At 35.8% G+C, this 24,252-nt stretch overlaps 1 long non-coding RNA gene across 1 annotated transcript in view; it reads left to right on the forward strand.

The window, feature by feature from the left end:
- Window positions 1–13,034, forward strand: part of LOC126176776 (uncharacterized) — a 60,863-nt gene extending 47,829 nt beyond the window's left edge. Inside the window, exon 3 of the long non-coding RNA XR_007535654.1 lies at window positions 12,358–13,034. This is a non-coding gene — a long non-coding RNA (uncharacterized LOC126176776). The remainder of the gene's footprint in view (window positions 1–12,357) is intronic.
- The last annotated feature ends 11,218 nt before the right edge of the window (window positions 13,035–24,252 follow it).

The following is a 24,252-nucleotide window of genomic DNA, read 5'->3' on the forward strand; positions in this document are numbered from 1 at the left end:
AAGCTGGTACGTTCTGTTGCTGTGTGTTTCCATTACACGATTAATGTGATTTGAAGAGAAGTAATAAAATGAGCTGTAACATGGAAAGTAAGCATTTCCGGACACATGTCCACATAACATATTTCCTTTCTTTGTGTGTGCGTAATGTTTCCTGAATGTTTGGCCGTACCTTTTTGTAACACCCTGTAGACACTTGTGTACCAGATACTTGTGGTTACTATATTCTGATAAGTGTAAATATCAGAATGCATTCTGTTATTAATTTTTATAAACATATACATAAAAATAAATTTTAGTAGTTTTTTTATCCTTAGTAAATTTTTACGAATTGTGACCCAGAGGTTATACAAAATACTAAACACAATAGAAAAAGAAATGAAGAGTTGAAAGGAGGATTCAAGTTTTGGAAAAAACAACCAAGTAGGAAAATGAAAAATATGAGAAAAAAGGTCAATCTGTTACTGATGCAACAAAAAAGTTAAAGATGGAATTAAGGGATTAGGCGATAAAGTCATGAAAGCTACTGAAGAAAATAGAGAAGCTGAAAAACAAATTGCTCCTAATGCTGATCATCATCAAGAAGAAATTGGAGATATATTACAAATTAAACAGTATGACACTCCTCAATGTGACTAGCCTATAAGTCAATCGGAAATACAAGATTTATTGACAAAATATGATGAAGAGGTTAAAGATACGAGAAAAAAGATAGCACGAGCTCAAGTTGGTGTTAAAAAAATAAATGAGTTTGATGTTAGAAAAATAAATGTAAGTGAAAAAATGTTAAGGTATGTGAACCACAATGAAGACACAGTTTTTGGATTAAGACCTATGGGTACCCTTAAATATATTGGTTAATTACCAGTAAAATTGAATTTACCAAATTAACAGTTAGTGATAGGACATCCCAAGATAGAATGGACTAATGGGTTAATAAACACACTACTCTATGTGATATGTGAAAAAAAATTGATGGCATTGATTTATCATATTTTATACCATTCAGGAGCATTATATTCTGCAAAGAATCCAAATAAAATAAAATTATGTGAAAGTATTAAATATAATGAATTGATAAAAGAAATTGTTGATAACCACTTGCCAAAATTTAGACAATTACTACAAAATACAGATTCTTCAGAAGAAGATAAAAAATTAGATGGAGGCTTAATAAAGAATATATAGAAAAAAGAATTGCATATATTTGGATGAATGATGTTAGATATTTCGTTGACAGAGTAGCAGTTGTTCATGCAGAAGAACTGCCTGCAAATAAAAATTATCATAATGAAAAGTAACACAAATGTTAACAAATAAATTTAATGATTTTGTCATCAACAATAGAACAGGAATTCCATATTTGATTAGATTTTTGAATAACTGGCCTCATATGTTATGGAAAAATGAAAAGTATGGAAAAGAACCAATTAACACTATAATTAATAAATTACTTATTCAAAGTGTACCTCCCTGGTTATAATTATGGAGGCCCAGGAACAGAATTAGAAGAAATATTAGCTGGAGGCGAGCAAGGAATAAATCCACTAGTTGAATCTTGCAAAAAAATCTTGTTGCATATGGAGATAATACGGATTTAGAAAAAAGACATGAAGCAGATAGGAACTTCAACTAGCTGCAAAAGAAAGAATGCATGCTTCTGATGCTTCAGTTCGAGAAAAATTAGCGACAACTGCACTTTGTGGAATAATATATGGAAAGAGAAAATTAGGTATGCATTTAATTGTTGATGATAATGGTAAAGGACTATAAGAATAGTGATCCTCATGAAATTTTTTATCTGTATAAATGAAACTCAAGCACTGAATATACTTTGCCACCTAGTGGCAAGACTGAACCACAATCAGTTAAAAGTAAACTCAGTAAAGAAAAATTACTGAGTCTTTTAAGTAATACACAGAAAAGGAAGAGGGATAAGAAGACAGATGGAAATTTATTTATAATACCATGTATTCATGTTGTGAAAAAGATTATTGAATAACTGACAGAAAAGAAAGAGGGTTCAGGACTAACAAAACATGAAAAAGGATTTAGTCCATTACTTTTGGCAGCATTATCGTATTTAGATGTTGGTAATACAGTAGTCGGCATAGTAGCAAACACAGTAATACATAAAAAACAAAAAGATAAAGAATAAGAAGAATAAACAAGACACAGTTTAGCAAAGTAGAAGAAAGCAGCTGCTAGAATTAAACAAAAAATTACAAAAAGCAATCCGTATGTATCCTAATCCATGAACTAATTTTGTTATAGAAAAACTAGCTAAACAATATAAAATCAAGTACTTTCTTGGTGTTTTTATGATTGATGAATTACCTAGACACAGTCCTATGACTGCTTCAGCTGTCACTAATCATTCTAGAGAATAAGAGTCTGAATAGTTAATTTAGATCATCTGACCATAATGACTCACACTGTATCTGTTATTATAAGATTAAAGATAAAAAATAGCATCTGATTCATTTGGAGGAAATATTCTTATAGAAGTGGTTAAATATCTTGGCTCAAGCGAGTTTTACTATAATAGACCACAAGTAAAAATTTTATTTGATATTTGTGGCCATTAGTTTATATTTGTTTCAGAACTGTTGTAAGATTATTCAAAAATTAATGAGCTTTTGAATCTAATAAATGTATATTTTTGGAACTAAGGCATGGTATAATGTGTGATATCAATGAGCAAATAAATTTAGATAAAAACAAAAATGAGTTGTAATCAAAACCAAAATTTTCAGTCAGATATTAGAAATGAATTACATTCAAAAACAAAAAGTCTTAATAAAAACTTTTAAAATGTTTATAATTTGTGTGTAGAATTAAAATCATTAGTAGATCGAAAAATATAGTGTAATTAAGCAATTTCAAAATGACTTGAGTGACATTTTTAAAGCAAATGCAGAATATTGAGGTTAAAGGTAGAAAACTGATAGATATAAAAGATCCAGACAATGGTTATGATGCAGTTACCAAACAGTATTCAGAAAATGAATTAGCTGACCTCATTACAAAACCCAAATAAGGAAGTATTGTAACACAGTTCAGCAACTATATCAACAAAGATGAACTAAAAAATCTTGTTACACAATCTGAATGCAAAAATATTGTAACATAATTCAATAACAGAAATACAATTTACGTTTGTGCTACAGAACAATATTACAAAAGAATACATAACTCAGGACAACTCTTAATTATGATTTAAATGGATGTAGTGTACTGAAAAGAGTTGTATATGATACACAAGTACTTGAATGAACATTTAATTTAGAAAATCTAGTACAAAAATCTGGATTTCAGAATGTTTTCACACTGAAAAAAACTGTATTTTCGGAATAGAGGTAGACAGAGAGTTAGTATTTAATGATTTTTATATTGCAGTAAGTGGTGTTAAGCAATATAAAATAAATGATAGTAATAGGTCAATAATAGTACATAAATCAAGTTTTCTAATTCTAAGATTGAAATAAGACGGAATTAAAGCTCTACCTTTAATGTAAAAATAATTTTATTTGGTGACATACAATACACTTATTAATATTTTAATTTATATAAATGGATTACCATATCTGGTGCTTGAAGTGTCAAAAATTACTGGAACATAACATCCAAATAGAGCAACAACAAAAAATCGAAGGCAAAGAACTGAAGTTATTTGTGCAATATGTAAAATTAAAAAAAAGTAAATTCGTTAAAAATATTGTAGGTGATGGGACACTGTCTGAATACTGATTACGCAGTCGCCGTTTGAATATTTGTAAAGAAATTATCAATAACTTACATAAACTGTTATAAAAAATTTAAAAGGAAAAATGTAATCGCCCTAGGTGCAGCTGATTTATGGCAAGCTAATCTAGTGGAAATGTATTTTGGTAAATTGAAAGGAATTTCAAAAGTAAATAGAGGATATAGATATTTATTAATTGTAATTGTAGTTTTTCAAAATAAGCTCAGTCTATTTGAGTTGAAGATAAGGTTCAAAAAAATGGCTCTGAGCACTATGGGACTTAAGATCTATGGTCATCAGTCCCCTAGAACTTAGAACTACTTAAACCTAACTAACCTAAGGACATCACACAACATCCAGTCATCACGAGGCAGAGAAAATCCCTGACCCCACTGGGAATGAAGATAAGGCTAGTAAAAATGTAATTGATGGGTTTAAAAAAATATTTGGTGATAGATATCCAGGAACTTTGTAAACTTATAATGGAAGGAAGTGATAATGAAAATTTTAGAGAACTTATGAAAAAAATTTAATATTAACCATTCTTCAACTTCAACTGAACTGAAATCATCTGTTGAAGAAAGATTTAATAGAAGGCTCAAAGAAAAGATGTGGGAAAAATTACCTCTTCAAGGTAATTGTAAATGGATTAGAAGCACCTCAAAGTCTGCTTCAGCTAATGCTCAACTAGTTGAAAAACTGGTTGATGAATACAATAATACAAAACATTCAATAATAGAAATGAAATCAATATAAGTTAATGAAAAAAATTGTATCCCAACCGTCTTTGTGTCTAATGATAAGCCTAAATATAAAGTTGGCGATAAATTTAGAATCAGCAAACTTAAGGAAATTTTTGGAAAAGTTTATTCAGGTCACTGGTCAACAGAAACTTTTGAAATTGAAGGTGCTGTTCATTCTACTTCAATCAAATATAAATTAAAGGCATTGGATGGAGGGAAAATAAAAGGAAATTCTTATGAGTATGAACTACAGAAGACAAAATATCCATATGTATATCTGGAAAGTTTTAAGAAAGAAAGGAGACAAAGTATATGTGAAGCAGTAAACAATTCTTAAAGTTTCTTTCATTATTTGGTATAAATTTACTGAATTAGTAGTAAAATTAAGGCTTAACATTTCTTCACAATTTGGATGTCTTAGCGTCTATTGTATACAACAGCCTTTGCAATTTTTTTCGTTGTGTCTAGCGACATAATAATTGTATTGGAAGGTTAAATCAACAATTTTAAAGGAATATAATTTGGTCCTAAATTCTGATCGGATGTTTAAGGAACAACATGAGGTAATAAAGTATGTATTTCCCTGTTTCTTTCTTGTACTATTCCTAAAGCATTATCAGCTATTTCACTCAAATTTTCTATATGGTCACCCTTAATTGTGTTTATATTTTCCAAGTGAGTTATTTACCTTTATACATCTCTTTAATTTTATATTTTCTATGTTTATGAATTGCAGGTAAAACTTCTTCATGAACCCAATATTGGAAATTACCTGCTAAAGTCGTTTTGGATCTCACAACTGAAGAATATAGATCAGGCTCATTGATAAATTTGTTTGGTTTTTGTTTTTTATTTGGGTAGCACTCTATTAGTGAACAGAAATTTTCGTATTTTTTACAACATTTTTCTTTAACATGGTCCTTAATTGCATTCCTGGAATGTTCATATCTTAAAACAACATTAACTTGATTTCCATAAAATAATATTCTTTACATCAATAATCATTAACTTACTTATTATTATATGTAAGCTTTTTGTTAATGATTGTCCCCTTTTAGTTACATTAATTTTTATTAGCAATTTTCGTAACTCAGATAATGAATACTGGGTACATGCCCAAAATTACAAAATTTTAATGTTTGCTAATAAAATATTTTCTGTAAAAAACTGCATCCAATCTACACTGGGTAAATATTGCAAAGCTGAGAAGACAATTGATAATTTTGCTTCACTGAAATATGTGAAAGATTGTTAAAGGACAACATGCAGACAATGTATGAATGAATATCATAGTAAATGAATTCCTTCTGTGTGTGGAAAAATGTTTCTGCTTGTTATTATAAAAATCACTTATAACGAATTCCAAGTGATGAACATTTGAAGATATAGTTCTCAGTGAAAAATGATGACCAACAGACCGAGACCAATAACACACAAAAGAATGTGTTGATTATCACAAGATGAAATAAATGGAAAGATTTTACTCAAACCCATTGTGCAAACACAAACATATAAGTAGATGTAATGAATGTACTCGAGAATATATCAAAAATGAGCAACCAGGCTGAGCCTTTTTTAAAATTCCTAGTTAAAATATTATATGAAATAAGAGTCTAAAATGGAGCAATTCACGATTGGCCAACTCAGTGATTATTGCAATTACAATAGGTTAAGAAAAGATGAACTAATTCAATGAAACGTATCAAATAATTTACCTATTCCACCCAAGAAATCTCAATAATATTTAGAGTAGCTAAACTCAAAACTAATGCTAAAAGTCTTGGTATTAGAGGCTGTAGTAAACAAAAGAAATCGCAATTAATTAACAAGATTTTCCATTTCATTGACATTTATTAAAAAGACAAAGACATGTACCTGATATAAATTATTTACAGATTTGAAGACAATGTTTTTAAAAAAACACCCACCACCAAGACAAGAAAAAATAGTGAGGCTATATTAAATTTATCCATTCAGTAGTAAACTATCTGAAGAAAGAAAAGCAAAAAAAAAACTGTCGAAAAAGTTTTACCTGAGATTAAAGAAGTGAAATATAAATTTAATGAAAAAATTTAAAGCTTGGTCTGTTGACCATAAGTTGTCTTTAACGATACTAATGTTAGCAAACTTGATACTGTTAGTAATTATAGTGATTATATGACAAAAAGACATAATTGTATGGCAGAAGTAATCAAAACGAGAATCAGTTTTAGAAAATGAGATAAGTTGAATATAATAGTTGCAAATTCAAAAATGTTTCTACAGGGTGCTGAACATTTCAATTCAATTAACTATCTTGGTGCTGAGAAAGCTATAAATATATCTGTACAAAAATTGCAACTATTTTGATTCAATTAACAGCATACCAGCATTCTTAGGATCATCATGTTTTTGTGCTAAATGTAATAAAGCATATAACAACAAGTTCGAACATAAAGGCAAGAGAGAAAGTAAAATACGTATATTAAGAAATGGTAAAGAACACATTACTGTCGAAAATTAGATATATTGTGGAAAAAGTAATAGGTACTGTTATAATAAAGAATACTTACACACTCAACAATGAGTTTGTGATACACATATAAATGTGAAGAATATAACAGGATTTGATTGAGATCTACAGAACATACATGTGGCTTTGAAAAATGTCGAAACTTAAATCTTGAATTAGAAATTAAAATCATAAATGTTATATGCAAAACAAAATACAAAAAGATTGTTAGTGAAGAAAGTTATCAAAAATGGAGAAAAAATGATTATTATATTAATTGAGAACTAAAAATCATTATTTTTTTATTTTAAAAGTGCAATGTAATAGTTACAGGAAAACAGTTTAACTATGGTAATGAATGAGCCTCAAGGAAATATCTTCAGATTGTCCAGCTCACTGGTTCTCAACACAAATCCACCGGGCGGATTCGTGCGGGGACCAGGCGTTCCTTCCCGCCCAGAAACCCGTGCGGTAGACCACATGTCCAACTGGGCCGGCTTTCTTATGTCACAAAAATTGTTCATACCGAAATTCTTTATACAGGGTATAATATAATAAAATATGATATAATATAATGGAATTACTTTAATTAATTAGTAAAAAAGATTATACACTGAAAACATGCCAAGTGCATTCAACGTACCCACTTACTGGCATCAGGGCTCTGTTACTTGGCCGGGGACACCTAGAGCCAGCCTTACTCATCACAATCTGGTAAACGCAAATATCATATATTGAAGACTGAAAGACGTGTGAATGATGAGAACATGTGAAGTAAGTAATTGCCTTACAAAAGGGAGTGTTGGAGGTGATAGCTATACCATTTCTTCTAAGTGTTGTGAGCAAATGTAACACTCCCTCCTACACACATCTTGCGAAATGACTGAAATGAGAAAATTTGGGCTAATATGAAGATTTTTACTGAGAGACATTCAGCAGCAGAAGTTCTGTCTTTTGTTTTCTCAATAAATCAGTCGGGGTAGGTTAGGAAAGAAAGAAAATCGAAATTACCTTTGTGTTATACATCTACACATATCGATAACTGAAAATTAATAGAGGGATTGTTAAAGGTGAGAATATGGGAAGAAAAGCTGTGTCATCCTAGAAGGAGCAGCCTTTGTATATTAAGAGTGGTTGGAGGAACATTTCCTATTAAACTGCACTTTAAAGGGATCGAATACAAATATTTTTAATACATCTTTTTATCTTTTTCATGCTTGAAAAATCAGACACCATGCCTTAACATACAGTAATTGATTCACTTCAATGGGCAATGAATCCAAGAGTTCAGTGTGGATGCACATTTCGTTCAACCTCCAGTGGCAATCTAAAATAAACGAGCATGGAGCATATGGGCAGGGGCTGTGGATAAGTGGTATTAGTTGGGAATGTGGATCAGCATGGGAGCATGCTGAGATAGTCTGCGCATTTGCGATAAACCCTCTGTCTGGATGGTGCAGTGGGTAATTTAGCTCTCCAGTATGCAGTAGATCCAGGGTTGGAGTCCCAGTCAAAAATACATTTTCACTCATTGCCGCTGATTTCCCGATGGAACTGATATCATCAATTCATTCCCTTTCCTTTTTTCTCCCCCTCCACTTTCTGTTACATAATACCTTCAAGAGTTTTTAATTTCATGACTGAAGTCGGATAACAAATGACAAAAGAAAAAAATTGTGATATAGTTACAGATCAACAATTTTCAGATTTTTCCCTTACTGATACTGGGAAGACTGGCTTCCTGCCAAATTTCATGATTCTAGAACAACAGCAAGTACCCTACAGGTGAGTGATTTGGCGAGTATCAAAATATGTGACATAAATGGCATATGTTTTGAATGTATTGACTTAGAAGCTTAACTTTTTTACAGCAGCAGGGGATCACAGACCTTAGAATGTGTCATAAATGTCAGCTTCAAACATCTACCCATTCCTGAGCAAAAGGGGTCTTAACAGACGGACAAAGAGATAGACTGGCAGATGATGAATGAACAAAGAAGAAAATGAGTTATAATTACAAATTAACAGTTTCGGATTTTTCCGTTTACTTTTCCTGTGAAACCTTTCTTCTTACCAAATTGCCTGATTCTAGGTCAATAGAAATAAATTATAGATATTGATGAGTGAGTTTGGGACTACCAAAATATGCACCATAAATGGCTTATCTTTCGACTGCATTGACTTCAAAGCTCACATTTATTACACCACTAACCCATGAAACTATAAACAGGGTACATGTTATAGAAAATACTGTGCGTGTAGTGGTCTGCTGGATATTTGTAAAAAACTGTCAGTACTGCTAGTTGCTACGCTATGTAGGAAATTAGAAATATCACTTGAATTTACTGATGCTGCTGTTGCTCAAGTAATATCCAGGTTAAGAATGCCAGTATCAGGATGCTGTGGACACTAAAGAGAAGTGGGGAGCAGTGGTGGGACCATGGGCAATAGCAGCAAAATAGAGTTGGGGGAGTGGACCCACAATAACATTATGAGGTAGTCACTGATACGTTGTTATCTTTTAGGTTATCCTGTAAAACCAGCATTTAGAGTGCATATAAAACAACGCTTCATAAGACTGAACAACCGATTATGAATGTTATCTGGAAGTTACTTGTGGGTTACTACTGTTCACTCTGTCCCCTGAAAACAGTTTTGAGAATACAGATACCATACAGATACCACCATCTTCACCCTTATAAGCCCAAAGTTGGTTCTAACACCCTGCTATGAAATGCCTATGGAGTGAGAGTAGTAAGAGACTTAGCAACTTCCACCTTACAAGTGTTCTAAAAACTGAGAGAGATTAATAAGATATTAGAATGTATCACTTAAATCTAAATTCGTGTAAGTTGAGATTGGATAAGCAATTGGGTTATCAGCTCAAACTGTGAGAAGTAAGCTTCCCATAAAATAAATGATTCTTTCGAACCTAGCCATGTAGACCAATGTTTCAAAAGAAATGAAAAATCTATTTTCCCTCACTGAAGTTAACTAAACTGTAAGGTCCACCATGTAAAGGAATTACAAAACCCTACCAGGTATGGCAGATGCTTTAAAACCTTCCTGGCGAAATTTATGTCACTAATGCAGAGAACTTAACTAATAGTTATACTTACAATTTTCCTTGATATTATTTGACACATAATACCTTTAATTTATGCATTACCCTTCCAATTAGTTTGAATACTGTTTGGGAATGGACATGGTTGTCCAAGGAACATGGCTTTCTTAGCAGAGGAATCTATGAGGGGTGTATGCTCTTTCATACTAGAAAGGCAACAAAATCTTTACTTACTCTGATAGCTTCTATTATCAGAGTTCTCAAGTATTAAACATGGTGTACACTGTCACAAGGAATACTTCTATTTTCGTTACGCACATATAAAAGGTGCGCTCGCCTTTAATATGGGAACAGTCCCTCTCAAAAGTGCCATATCCCCAATACTTTAATACATGAAGTGACACACACCATTATCAGTGCAGAGCCATGTTTAGGATAATGTGAAAGTAAAAATGCTTTATTGGCCATAGTAGTCTCCTATATTAAGACTACTCTGAGTCTTAACACAAGTTAACATTTCATTACAATATATCTAATGCCATCTCTCAGCTTGGCTAAATAAGAGAAAAATTTGTCCTGTCAACTACATACTACTCTGTTGGTTAATTATTACCTCTTTTCCCCAAAACTTCAGATGTGCAACATTCTTATTCTGTAGAGTTACCAAATGTACTCTAGGTATCCATTATGCCTTTGAAAGTTTCAGGCAATACTCCTTTCATCAAAATTTTGAAGTTGTGTACACTGTTCATTTGATAAGGTTTTCTTAAATACTGTTGCAAACCTGAAATTATGTCTTATGTACATATCACACTCTGTAATATCTCTTGTCACTAACTGTATAACATAAATATTCATACACAGCATTGGGAGTCAACGCCACTCTCCATAGCCATGAGTCTGTGGACCACCTGCCTCTATCCACAGCCGTGAGGCAGTGGACCACATGCCACTCTCCACATCCATGAGGCAGTGGACCAACATAGTTTGCTGCTTTCTTCACAATGCAAAATATGAACTTCATGTGATTATGTTTTCTTGTCTGGAGAATTCTCTTTTTGTGTCCAAAGAAAGTAAACTGAATTCGTATCTGGTATAATTAAAGTTGATGTAACTAGTAAATAGCAGATTTTGTACCCTTTAAGTTATATAATTAAGTTACAACCTCACTCGTAGAGCTCACATAATATAGCAGTAATGGCAGTAAGCAACCAACTTTCAGTTTTCACTTCATAGTAACAAAAGTACATAATAATATTCCAGTGGAGATCGCGGTCCAGAAGGTATTTGCAATGATCGATAAATAGAAATCCTATGTAATTGCCGAAGATGATACATTCCTACTAGTAGCAAATGCTGGCAAAAGCTCTATACTACTAGTAGCTACAAAATTCTCAATAGTAATTGAAGGTAAATATTCTCACTAGTAACAGATGACACAGTTATCAGGAGGGATGCATGGTAACAACTTGTGAGTAGCATTTGAACCTACCAGACTTTTGGTATTAATTGATTGTGGCTCATTATCTAGTAAATCTACATTATATTCAGTCACTTCACTGTCAGAGGATTCTTCCATACCTTAAGACTCGTTTAATGCTTGAAAATTCATTCTAATTAATATGAAAGTCTCCATATTTTTGACTGTAATTTCTTGTAAATTGTCTGATGTTTCCAATGGTTACATATCGTTCTTAACTATTGTAAAAAGTTCTGCATTCGTAATTATGACTTGTTCTATATCATCTGATGTTTCCAGTAATTGCATTTATAATATGTGTTCTTTATTTACTGAGTTATATGTACTGAATAAGAACACGGTCAGTCGTTCCATCTACTGTTTTTTTCCATTAAATTTAAACAATCATCGCAATCAGGTATTGTATTTTTCCTAAATATGATGTAGTATCTATAGATCACCCATTCTTTTCTTTAATTGCGAAGTAAAATTTGTTATTTTAATGTTTGTTTGACCTATTCTGGATTATAATGTATCTAATATAGTTTCAATCTGTGTAAATTTGTTGTTCATAACACCAAAGTTGCGTTCTGTTTGAATGAATCTATCATGGGAGGCAAAGTTGTTTAATACTGTCTGCATAAACGCTGTCATGGTCATATTTTCCTCTATCAAAGCCATGTTGATACTTTGAGCAGTTATTCTGTAAAACAATGTGTAGAAATGAAATGTCCTAACTGACGGATACTACTTGTATTTATATGTTTACCTGATTTTGATCTGAAATTAAGATGTAACTGAAAATTGCCGTAGTATTCTAATTATCTGTATGATTTAGCAATGCCTTTATGATCACAGGTCACTTCACTTCACTCAGTAGAAATGACTGCATCCACTGGGTTTGTCAGTAATGTGTGAAGGTGTGTCGTGGCATGATGTGTCGTCTGCTGCCATAACTGCCATCAGTATGGCAGCACGCTGCTACTGCTGCTGTGGTGGCTGATTACTGCTTGTGCCATCCCATAGAGAGGAGTTGAACTGTGACCTCGTGGATGAAAGCCGAATCTGCCTTATAGTGCAGCTGAGTTGATTACTGCCAACCTGCTCTGAACTGTGACACCGCGAATGACAGCCGAATCTGCATTGTATTGTAGCTCGATGAATGACTCACAACCTGTACTCAACCGCAACTCAGTGAACGACATCTGAATCTGCGCTAAACTGTCGCTCAACAAATAACTGCCAAGTTTCATTGAACTGTGGTAAACATAGGCTATGCTGTCTGCCTTTGTAGTGAATAACTAGCTTGTATAAACTTTCATTAATTAGCTTAAACCACTAACATTGGCACTAAATGGTTCTCATGCAATTTGTATTATATATGCCAATTTATAAGCAGTTGTTGAATATTCTTGTTTCGCATTAGTCTTGATGTTTATTTGCTTAGCAACCACTGTATTCTTTGTGCTCCTAAGCAGCATTTATTCTTAATTTTTCTTGTAAATTGGTAATAAATTGTTTGGTTGTTCTCTCTTGATGCAATGTATTGGTTTTGATGCCTGGGCAAACTCTTCTGTAATTTTAGTTTCGTACAGTTATTCAGCCTTGAACATCGTATGTGACCACTGTGGCTTCAAATTACGACCGTTAGACTTTCCCTCTTGTTAGTTTTGTGTTTCGGCTAGTCGCTTAAATTATTTCTCGTTGATAGACGTTGGCTAATATCCCAAACACACTTCCTGATGTACGGTATCTTCAATTTTGTGGTGAATAATTTTCGGAATTCCGATGCCGCTAGAAAATTCTTGGTATGGACTTCTTTTCCTGACTGATGATCCGCATATAACTAGTTACATCGACTTTAATTATGCAAGAAAAAAGTTTAATTTACAATTAATTAATTTATTGTTTAGACACAAAAAGAGTCTGCTACAGATAAGAAAACATTACTACATGAGGTTCATTACTTAGTGTTGTGAGCAAAGCAGTGAAGCACATTGGACCTCACAGCTATATATAGCGACAGATGGTGCTTGCCTTGTAGTCAGGTAGAGGAATAGAGACTCCCTCTGGTGTGTATCTGCGTATTGACACACTGGTAGTGACAACAGACATTACAGACTGTGATGACTGTGGTGTTGAGACTAGATATAGTTTCAAATTTATGACAATCTTTAAGAAAGCCTTATCAAATGATTAATTTTGATAAAAGGAGTACTGTCTGAAACATTTGAAGGCATAATGGATATTTGGAGGGATAACGTTTAGGCCCTTTGGTAGGTCTAAGATATAAGAATGATACACATCTGACCTTTCAGAGATTAAGAGAGAAACAAAGCAGTGCTTAATCATAGCGGAGAAAATGTGGTAATAGTTATCTGGTACAGTAGTATGCTTTTGACAGGACAATTTCTTTTTCTTATCCACCCAATTTGAAAGCTGGCATTAGAAAGAATGTAATATGTTAATTCGTGTTAAGACTCAAACATAGTCTTAGCATCGAAGACTACAATGATCAGTGACCCATTTTTATTTTTACACTACCGTAAAAGTGGTTCTGGCGTTTGTCAGTTTATGTTTTAAAGCTTTGTATTGTGGTAGTACTGAGGGGCACAGTTCCTGTTCCTAAGGTCAGTGCACCTTTTATACCTGTTGCTGTTGTGGTCTTCAGTCCTGAAACTGGTTTGATGCAGCTCTCCATGCTACTCTATCCTGTGCAAGCTTCTTCATCTCCCAGTACTTACTGCAACCTACATCCTTCTGAATCTGCTTAGTGTATTCATCTCTTGGTCTCCCTCTACGATTTTTACCCTCCATGCTGCCCTCCAATCCTAAATTTGTGATCCCTTGATGCCTCAGAACATGTCCTACCAACCGGTCCCTTCTTCTTGTCAAGTTGTGCCACAAACTCCCCTTCTCCCCAATTCTATTCAATACCTCCTCATTAGTTACGTGATCTACCCATCTAATCTTCATCATCCTTCTGTAGCACCACATTTCAAAAGCTTCTATTCTCTTCTTGTCCAAACTATTTATCGTCCATGTTTCACTTCCATACATGGCTACACTCCATACAAATACTTTCAGAAACGACTTCCTGACACTTAAATCCAAACTCGATGTTAACAAATTTCTGTTCTTCAGAAACGCTTCCTTTGCCATTGCCAGTCTACATTTTATATCTTCTCTACTTCGACCATCATTAGTTATTTTGCTCCCCAAATAGCAAAACTCCTTTTCTGCTTTAAGTGTCTCATTTCCTAATCAAATTCCCTCAGCATCACCCAACTTCATTCGACTACATTCCATTATCCTCGTTTTGCTTTTGTTGATGTTCATCTTATATCCTCCTTTCAAGACACTGTCCATTCCGTTCAACTGCTCTTCCAAGTCCTTTGCTGTCTCTGACAGAGTTACAATGTCATCGGTGAACCTTAAAATTTTTATTTCTTCTCCATGGATTTTAATACCTACTCCGAATTTTTCTTTTGTTTCCTTTACTACTTGCTCAATATATAGATGGGATAACATTGGGGAGCGGCTAAAACCCTGTCTCACTCCCTTTCCAACCACTGCTTAACTTTCATGTCCCTCGAGTCTTATAATTGCCATCTGGTTTCTGTACAAATTGTAAACAGCCTTTCGCTTCCCTGTATTTTACCCCTGCCTCCTTTACAATTTGAAAGAGAGTATTCAAGTCAACATTGTCAAAAGCTTTCACTAAGTCTACAAATGCTAGAAACGTAGGTTTGCCTTTCCTTAATCTTTCTTCTAAGATAAGTCGTAAGGTCAGTATTGCCTCACGTGTTCCAGTATTTCTACGGAATCCAAACTGATCTTCCCCGAGGTCGGCTTCTACTAGTTTTTCCATTCGTCTGTAAAGAATTAGCGTTAATATCTTGCAGCTGTGACTTATTAAACTGATAGTTCGGTAATTTTCACATCTGTCAACACATATTTTCTTTGGGATTGGAGTTATTATATTCTTCTTGAAGTCTGAGGGTATTTCGCCTGTCTTTAGTCAGGACTCGCTCTCCCAAGGCCGTCAGTAGTTCTAATGGAATGTTGTCTACTCCTGGGGCCTGTTTCGACACAGGTCTTTCAGTGCTGTGTCAAACTCTTCACGCAGTATCGTATCTCCCATTTCATCTTCATCTACATCCTCTTCCATTTCCATAATATTGTCCTCAAGTACATCGCCCTTGTATAGACCCTCTATATACTCCTTCCACCTTTCTGCTTTCCATTCTTTGCTTAGAACTGGGTTTCCATCTGAGCTCTTGATATTCACACAAGTGGTTCTCTTTTTTCCAAAAGTCTCTTTAATTTTCCTGTAGGCAGTATCTATCTTACTTCTAGTGAGATAAGCCTCTACATCCTTACATTTGTCCTCTAGCCATCCCTGCTTAGCCATTTTGCACTTCCTGTCGATCTCATTTTTGAGACGTTTGTATTCCTTTTTGCCTGCTTCATTTACTGCATTTTTATATTTTCTCCTTTCATCAATTAAATTCAGTATTTCTTCTGTTACCCAAGGATTTCTACTGGCCCTTATGTTTTTACCTACTTGATACTCTACTGCCTTCACTACTTCATCCCTCAGAGCTACCTATTCTTCTTCTACTGTATTTCTTTCCCCCATTTACTGTCAATTGTTCCCTTATGCTCTCCCTGAAACTCTGTACAACCTCTGGTTTAGTCAGTTTATCCAGGTCCCATCTCCTTAAATTCCCACCTTTTTGCTGTTTCTTCAGTTTTAATCTACAGTTCATAACCAATAGATTGTGGTCAGAGTCCACATCTGCCCCTGGAAATCTCTTACAATTTAAAACCTGGTTCCTAAATATCTTTCTTACCTTTATATAATCTATCTGATACCTTCTAGTATCTCCAGGATTCTTCCATGTATACAACCTTCTTTTATGATTCTTGAACCAAGTGTTAGCTATGATTAAGTTATGCTCTGTGCAAAATTCTACCAGACAGCTTCCTCTTCCATTTCTTACCCCCAATCCACATTCACCTACTATGTTTCCTTCTCTCCCTTCTCCTACTCTCGAGTTCCAGTCTCCCATGACTATTAAATTTTCTTCCCCCTTCACTACCTGAATAATTTCTTTTATCTCATCATACATTTCATCAAATTGTTCATCATCTGCAGAGCTAGTTGGTATATAAACTTGTAATACTGTAGTAGGTGTGGGCTTCGTGTCTATCTTGGCCACAATAATGCGTTCACTATGCTGTTTGTGGTAGCTTACCCACACTCCAATTTTTTAATTCATTATTAAACCTACTCCTGCATTACCCCTATTTGAATTTGTATTTATAACCCTGCATTCACCTGACCAAAAGTCTTGTTCCTCCTGCCACCGAACTTCACTAATTCCCACTATATCTAACTTTAACCTATCCATTTCCCTTTTTAAATTTTCTAACCTACCTGCCCGATTAAGGGATCTGACATTCCACGCTCCGATCCGTAGAACGCCAGGTTCCTTTCTCCTGATAATGACGTCCTCTTGAGTAGTTCCCACCTGGAGATCTGAATGGGGGACTATTTTACCTCCGGAATATTTTACCCAAGAGGATACCATCATCATTTAACCATACAGTAAAGTTGCATGCCCTCGGGAAAAATTACGGCTGTAGTTTCCCTTTGCTTTTAGCCATTCACAGTACCAGCACAGCAAGGCCGTTTTGGTTAGTGTTACAAGGCCAGATTAGTCAATCATCCAGACTGTTGCCCCTGCAACTACTGAAAAGGCTGCTGCCCCTCTTGAGGATCACACGTTTGTCTGGCCTCTCAACAGATACCCCGTAGTTACAACTATGGTACGGCCATCTGTATAGCTGAGGCATGCAAGCCTCCCCATCAACGGCAAGGTCCATGGTTCATGGGGGGGGGGGGCGCTTTTATAACTACCTAAGGGAATTAGGAGCATCCCTTATGGCAGTACAAATGGTTCAAATGACTCTGAGCACTACAGGACTTAACTTATGAGGTCATCAGTCCCCTAGAACCTAACTAACCTAAGGACATCACACACATCGATGCCCAAGGCAGGATTCGAACCTGTGACTGTAGCGGTCGCGTGATTCCAGACTGTAGCGCCTAGAACCGATCGGCCACTCCGGCCGGCTATCGCAGTACACACCTGTTTTGATACACGAGAACGCTGATAGTAAAAGCTATCAGAGTGAGTAATAATACTGGTGCCTTTCTAATATCAAAGAGTATAAACCCTTCATAGATCTCTCCACTAAGAAGGCCACGTTCCTTGGACATGGACAACAATGTCCACTCCCAAATAGTAGTCAAACCTGAATACTCTAAAGTAACTAGAAGGGAATGTGTAAAGGGAAGATCATATGGCTTAATAACATCAATGAAAATTGTATGTACAACTGTAAGTTAAGTTTTCTACATTAGTGTGGTAAATTTTGCAGGGGAAGTTTTAACAATGTACCATACCCGGTAGGATTTTGTAATTTTACATGGTGGCACTTATAGTTTAATTAAGTTCAGTGAGGGAAAATAGGGTTTTCATTTCTTTTTAAACACTGATCAGCATGGTTGGGTTTGAAAGAATCCTTTTTTTTATGGGAGGATTACTTCACATTGGCTGAACTGCTGAGCTAGTTGCATACCGAAGCTCAACTTACACGAATTTAGATGTAAGTGATACATGCTCATATCTAATCTGTCTCTATCAGTATGCAGTACGCTTGTAAGGTGGAAGTTCCAAAGTCTGTTACTAATCTCATTCCATACTCTTTTCATACTACGGTGTTAGAACCATTTTTCAGGGCATGTAGGGGTGAATATGGCAGTGTTGTGCAGGACTGGCGAACATCTTCATCTTCTAGACAACCAGTGAAGTACTCCAGAGAGAGGGATCCTAGGGTCAGGGGTAGGAATGGTACCCATCAGGCTCGTCTGTTCTCCCTGTGAATCCTTCCCTTATCCGTACTCTCGAAACAGTTTTTGCAGGAGTAATACAGACCTACAAGTAACTTACATTCGGAAGTTTGATATTGTGAGGTGTTCTTTGATATGCCATCTAAAAGCTGGTTTCGCAGGATAACCTGAGAGGTGATAACAGGTAAGTTACTAGCACTTAAAGTTTTTCTATTACAATAGCAATGATGGCCACATCTCATGTGTATCTCCACAATATGTTAATCGACTATACAATAGTGAAAAGTAAAAAACCTTATAACATACACTGACGGAAAAATATCACACTAGAAAATAACTAATGTGGGGGTGTAGAGTAATGAAATTTGGGGAATACATTTGTAAGGTAACATATTTAAGCGACTGACATTGTAAGATCACAGGTTAATATAAGCACGAGATAAGACATTGCAAAAGTGAAATGCTGGTACATTAATAACTGATGCAACCGCCAGAATGTTGAATGAAAACATGCAAACGTGCATGCATTGTGTTGTATAGGTGCTGGATCTCAGTTTTTTGGATGACGTTAGCTGGCTGTTGGTCTTGGTCGATCAGTACAGGGACGGTTAACGCTATTTGTAGGTAACGCTGGAGTTGTCGTCCAATAAAGGCTGGAGACAAATCTGGTGGTAGAGCAGGCCAATGCAACATGTCAACGCTCTGTAGAACAATCTGGATTACAACAGCGGCACGTGGGCGAGCGTTATCCCGTTGGAAAACGCCCCTGGAATGCTGCTCATGAATGGCAGCACAACAGATCTAATCACCAGATTGATGCATAAATTTGCAGCCGGGCTGCATGGGATAACCACACGAGTGCTCCTGCTGTCTCACGAAACCGCAACCCCGACCATAACTCCAGGCGTAGGGTCGAGTGTGTCCAGCATGCAGACAGATTGGTTACAGTCCCTCACCTGACCTGGTTATAATCAACACGTGGCCATGACTGTCATAGAGGCAGAACCAGCTTGCATCAGAAAACACAACAAACTTCCATCCCGCCCAACAATGAGCTCTCACTGGACACCACTGAAGTCGCAAATGGCGATGGTTTCGGTTCAGTGGAATACACTCTATAGGGGCGTCTGGCTCAGAGCTGTCCTTGAAGTAACCATTGTGTAACAGTTCATTGTATCACTGTGATGCCAACTGCTGTTCAAATTGCAGCTGCAGATGCAGTAAAATGCGCCAAGCACGATGGTCTTTCCTCACGGAGGTGCGACGTGGCCCTCCGGAGCCTGGTCTTCTTGGGACAGTACATTCTCGTGACCACTGCTGTCAGCAATACATACGGTGGCTACATTCCTGCCAACTCTTCTGCGAAAACGCAGAAGGAACGTCCAGCTTCCAGTAGCCCTATTACACGACCTCGTTCAAACTCAGTGAGGTGTTGGTAATAGTATCTTTGTCGCCTTAAAGGTATTGTCGACAAACATCAGCTCACCACGTCCAGTCTCAAAGATAACTAACGCTAACGACCGTTACAGCGTTTATTCAAAGCAAACCTGATTTTCATCCTCATAGTGGCACTACTAGCGCCACTCTTATGTGACTGGCACGAAATTTCAAAAGACATAATATGTAGAAACACGTCCGCCAACTTTTCGTTTATGTCGCACAAACTCTCTTTTGGTGTTGCGATTTTTTTATCGGTAGTTGTAGGTAAAACAAGTAACTCAAAGGAGGAGCGATAGTACTCTGTAAACTGTTATGACAAAATCGGAGCAATGCTGGATGAACGAATATGATATGGTGAACAGTAATTAGTAATGACATTTACTCATTCATGTGGGCGGCACGTGTGAGGCTATATCAATATCGAAGTTATAACTTGAGAAGATTTCAATAAATGTTTTCTGTGATTTAATATTTCTGTACACTAGGCGTTAAAATATGTATGAGTAAATTTTGTATAGTGTAAGTTGACATAATATGAATGACCATTGAATAAGGTTCCGATTTTGATAATCAATAATTTATTTAGGTAACACGTGAGAGATTAAGTTTCTACTTGTGTCTCGTAATTCCTGTTTGAGGCATTCGTTGGGCTTTGTGCAGTGTTGTGGACGCAACGATGAATGCTCTGATATCAGCACAAGTGCGGCGCAGAGACCCCAGTGCCGTACGTCATTTAACGCAATACTCCATGCAGAGGCCTTGCTTGGGAAAATGTTAACAGTAATGTACAAAGAGGAAGTTATTTTGGCTAGGAGAGAAAGTCAGTCTTATGAAAGTCGAAAAGATTTATGTATCTGAAGTAAGGGAATAAACCTGTGCGTTACATGAAATTTCTCGGTTACTCGTTGTAGAAAACTTGAGTAATATCAATTTACATTTAGAAGAATAAGGTGGTCGAATGGTCTGCGGGACAAGAAGACACGTAATTTTATCCTACTGGACCCTCCAAACAGAACCAGAGGTATAGGAAAGATCAGATGAATGGAGCTCCAAGTTTCAAGAGCATCAGATGACTGTAAGCAAGAGCAAACCTAGAGCAATGATTATGAGCAAGCCATCTGCCGAGTCCAGCGTGACGTTAGATGGAGAGCAAATTGAAAGTGTGGATGCTTTCAATTGTTTGGGAAGTGTAATATCATAAATGGAACTGCTAAACTAGAACTACAGAGTAATAAAGGGTTAAAGTTTCTTTCATCGCATGTGGAACTTATTGTTGGACAAGGGAGTTCCAGTGAGAGCCAAACAGACCCTGTTTTAAACGTATCTCCCGTCGACTGTGTCCTATGGCTTAAAGTGCTGTATAGTTAACAAGGCATATTTCAGCAAGCTTCGAGCAGGGGAAATTAAGTTCTGCGATCAGCTCTGCAGAAGACTAGATGAGATAAAATTAGGAATGAAGAGATCAGAAGACAGATGTAAGTGGATCTGTTGATGCTTCAAGACTGAATACTGCACGGCTCAGGTGGTTTGGACATGCGAAGAGGATTAAGGGTAACCGCCTGCCAAAACAATACCTGAACAGAATTGTGCAGGGGGAAAGATCTAGAGGATTACCCAGGAAAAGAGGGCTGATCAGTTTAAGGAAGATCTAAAAACTACACGAGAAAACTGGGAAACTGTATCAAGACAAGAAGTATATCAAGATAGAGCGAAATGGAGGCAAATTGTTCATAAACATGTCACCCGCCTCACTGGAAGGATACAAAGAAGAAGAAGAAAAGGATTATGATGATGATTACGGAGCGGTTGTAGAAATAATGATTACAAAATTCTAAGTTCAGCTGAAACGATTGTAATGATTTACATGTTCATCAAAGAGATAAAGCAGTAGGCTGCCATGTCTGAAACAGAAACTCGGAATAGGGGTAAGTAGAGGAACTCTAGCGCAAGTTTGAAATAATAGTTCACTAAGCACTGGATACATATGTATCTAGTAAAATAGTTCGTGATGGGAGGGACCCAGTATGTTACACAGTCTCTTAAAAGAAACTTCTAAAGAAACAGCGACTACTGCACAACAGTTGTGAAACAAAGCATAGGAGGATAAACAGATAGGTGTTAAATGAAAGGCTGTCAAAAGGACAGTGCGTCAACACTTTAACGACTACTGTAGCAGAATCGTATCAAATGAGCTCTCATAAAACCCAAAGAAATAACAGATACATCTAAAGGGTCTCAATGGTACCGCAGTTAGTGTACAGACACTCCGGGATGATACGAGAAATGAAACTGAAGAAGTGAAAACCATATCGGTATTGGTAACATAGGTGTTGAAAGATTTGAAAGATTTGAAGGATAATACAAAGTCAACATTAATATCAGGTATCGAGTACTACATTTAGTGTACATTATGCAATAAAATAGGCGTTAAAAAAAATAAACTCAATAAGCTTGAAACAAGACCGTCTATAACAGTTAGATAAGTCACTTGAATGTATTCAGGAGTAGCTTCACATATCTGTAAAAATGAAGTACTAACAAAATGTCAGTTTGGTTTCCAGGAAGGTTTTTCAACAGAAAATGCTATATATGCTTTCACCAATCAAATTTTGAAAGAGCTGAATAACCGAACACCACCCATTGGGTTTTTTTGTGATCTCTCAAAGGCTTTTGACTGTGTAAATCATGAAATTCTGCTAGACAAGCTCAAGTATTGTGGCATGAGTGGGACAGTGCACAAATGGTTTAATTTGTACCTAACTGGAAGAGTGTAGAAAGTTGGAATAAGCAGTTCTCATAACATGCAAAGATCGGCACATTCCTCAAAATGGGGAACTATCAAGAATGGGGTTCACCAAGGGTCGGTCTTGGGTCCTTTGTTGTTCTTAATATATACTAATGACTTGCCATTCTATATTCATAAAGAGGCAAAGTTAGTTCTCTTTGATGATGATACAAGTATAGTAATCACACCTGACAAACAAGAATTAACTGATGAAATTGTCAATAATGTCTTTCAGAAAATTGCTATGTGGTTCCTTGTAAATGGACTCTCACTGAATTTTGATAAGACACAGTACATACAGTTCCGTACAGTAAATGGTATGACGCCATTAATAAATATAGACCTTAATCAGAAGCATATAGCTAAGGTAGAATATTCAAAATTTTTAGGTGTGTCCATTGATGAGAGATTAAATTGGAAGAAACACATTGATGATCTGCTGAAACGTTTGAGTTCAGCTACTTATGCAATAAGGGTCATTGCAAATTTTGGTGATAAACATCTTAGTAAGTTAGCTTACTACGCCTATTTTCACTCATTGCTTGCATATGGCAACATATTTTGGGGTAATTCATCACTGAGGAATAAAGTATTTATTGCACAGAATAATAGCTGGGGTCCACCCAAGGTCATCCTGCAGACATTTATTTAAGGAGCTAGGAATATTCACAGTAGCTTCTCAGTGTATATACTCTCTTATGAAATTTGTTATTAACAACCAAACCTAATTCAAAAGTAATAGCAGTGTGAATAACTACAATACTAGGAGAAAGGATGATCTTCACTATTCAAGATTAAATCTAACTTTGGCACAGCAAGGGGTGAATTATACTGCCACTAAACTCTTTGGTCACTCACCAAATAGTATCAAAAGTCTGACAGATAAGCGACAAGTATTTAAGAAGTAATTAAAAGAATTTCTGTACGACAACTCCTTCTACTCCATACAGGAATTTTTAGATTTAAATTAAGAAAAAAAAGTTGTTATATTAACTTAATTATGTTGTTAAATTGACTTAATTATGTCATGTATTGGAAAATTTGACTCGTCCCACATCATTACGAAATATCGTATTTCTGATCCATGAATCTAGTATTAATCTAATCTAATCTAATCTAATCTTATGATTTCAAATAGGGTCTCTGAAATACGAATCATATCGTTTTGCATCTAAAGACAATGAACTTCAAATAGTGTACAAGGCCCATTATGTTAAATGATTAGTTTGCCGCTTTGATGTATGTCACGCAGTAATCTTGCTCTTTTTCCAGGTTGGTTCCAGTTCTGAAGGAAGCAGGTGGGCATCTTCAGTCACAACCACGTGGTTGGCCACGTCGCCGACCATAGGAGGTATAAGGCAGATTTTCTAGTTCGTTCTCGAGTTGTCTTAAACTCGTCTAGAGAACATGATGAACTGGGGGAATGAACTTAGGCAACGACAGTAGGTCTTCCGACTTAGCTCTTCTCAGTCGAACAGGTCCATCAGGAAACAAAAGGCACCATGTGGGGGCATCAGTGTGGCCCTCCAAGGTTTGCCGTATAGAATACAATGTCTTCATTTAACGTGTCGTTGGAAAAGAAAGCCTTTCGCTCTACATTTCTGTA

Source organism: Schistocerca cancellata, chromosome 3 (assembly GCF_023864275.1).
Source record: "Schistocerca cancellata isolate TAMUIC-IGC-003103 chromosome 3, iqSchCanc2.1, whole genome shotgun sequence".
In the NCBI taxonomy this organism is placed as follows: Eukaryota; Metazoa; Arthropoda; class Insecta; order Orthoptera; family Acrididae; genus Schistocerca; species Schistocerca cancellata.